Source organism: Microtus ochrogaster, unplaced genomic scaffold, assembly GCF_000317375.1.
Source record: "Microtus ochrogaster isolate Prairie Vole_2 unplaced genomic scaffold, MicOch1.0 UNK82, whole genome shotgun sequence".
In the NCBI taxonomy this organism is placed as follows: Eukaryota; Metazoa; Chordata; class Mammalia; order Rodentia; family Cricetidae; genus Microtus; species Microtus ochrogaster.
This window is the reverse complement of record NW_004949180.1, coordinates 1,377,973-1,379,273: the sequence shown is the minus strand read 5'-3', so window position 1 is coordinate 1,379,273 and position 1,301 is coordinate 1,377,973. Positions and strand designations below refer to the sequence as shown.

At 47.7% G+C, this 1,301-nt stretch overlaps 1 protein-coding gene across 2 annotated transcripts in view; it reads left to right on the top strand.

Moving 5' to 3' along the window:
• Positions 1–1,301, top strand: part of Sash1 (SAM and SH3 domain containing 1) — a 175,069-nt gene that overhangs the window by 135,003 nt on the left and 38,765 nt on the right. The gene's annotated exons all lie outside the window — the stretch shown is intronic.

Here is a 1,301-nt window from a genome sequence, read left to right as displayed (position 1 = left end):
GAAGAAGAAGAAGAAGAAGAAGAAGAAGAAGAAGAAGAAGAAGAAGAAGAAGAAGAAGAAGAAGAAGAAAGCACTTTAAGATAAATGTTTTCAAACCTAAGTTGCATTTAGGAATCCTAGGACTATTATAGGGTGTAAGATCACACACTTTGAAATGAAAATCAGCTTGTTCTGATACTAGAAGCAAAACCCTTTCTCAAGTAGAGAGCACATAGGGACAGGCCCATAGGGTCCCACTTCATGCCCAGTCCTTTCTACTTGAGAAAAGGGCCATGGCTGAACTGTATGGAATGAGGGAGTGGTGTTTGCTAAATGCCAGAGTCGATAGTACTTCAGTCAAAAAGCACCTGCCACAGCTTGGGATGTGTGTGGCCCTGAAGTGCCAGTGATGAACAGTGAAGCCCAGAGTGTGTGGGGATTGGTTTGTGATATAGGGAGCTGGACGATACACGCACGCTATGGTGAGGAAGACGAGGAAGTTTCATAAAGGTAGAAGAGGCCTTCTGGGGCTGAAGATGGGGTGGAGGGGCACGAGGTTGATTCATTTCTGGCTAAAGAAAAAGGTCTCTGGGGGAGCAGCAAAGAGAATCAGGTGAGGTACCCAGCCAAGTGGGAGGCTGGCCTGTATTCCAATGCACTAACAAGAGACCCTGGGCAAAGCGCAGCCTTCCGCTTGTGAGCTTTGGGCCTCAAATCTGTTTATTTGTATCTTTTATTTTTCACTTAAGTAAGCCCCGAACCTCCTCCAAAAAGACCCTTTGCCGTTTTAAAAAGGCAGTAGTTGGCACTCATTGGGGAGCTCCAGACTTCCAGGTATTTTGCTGGTGTTGTGTGTAAAGACCCTGTAAAGAGATGGACAAGGCACCACACGGTGGAAGAGAGAGCTAGGCATGAGCAGTGCAAGCTGCACAGTGGGGATGAATGACTTCACTGAGGGAAGTTAGCCGTGGAAAGACAGATGGGAACTGCACTGCACGTCATGGAGGCTTTTTTATATGAGTTTTCAGTTCTGTCTTGTTTAGCTGATGTTCTGTTTAAATAACAGCCTGGGCCTGGTGCTCCCCAGAGAACCCCCACGAGAATGAAGTGATCATCTTGAGTCATGGGCCTCGGGCTCCCTGTGCTGGAATGCACGGGGACTCAGCTGCCCTGAAATGACTGCTGGAACAATTTGGAAAGAGGGTTTTGGAAGTTTTGGGGAAGGGGAAATAGCCTACGTTTACTCTGGCGGTTAAAACTGGAGTGGGGGAGTGGAGGAGGGAAGGGAGAGACAGACAGACAGACAGACAGACACACACACA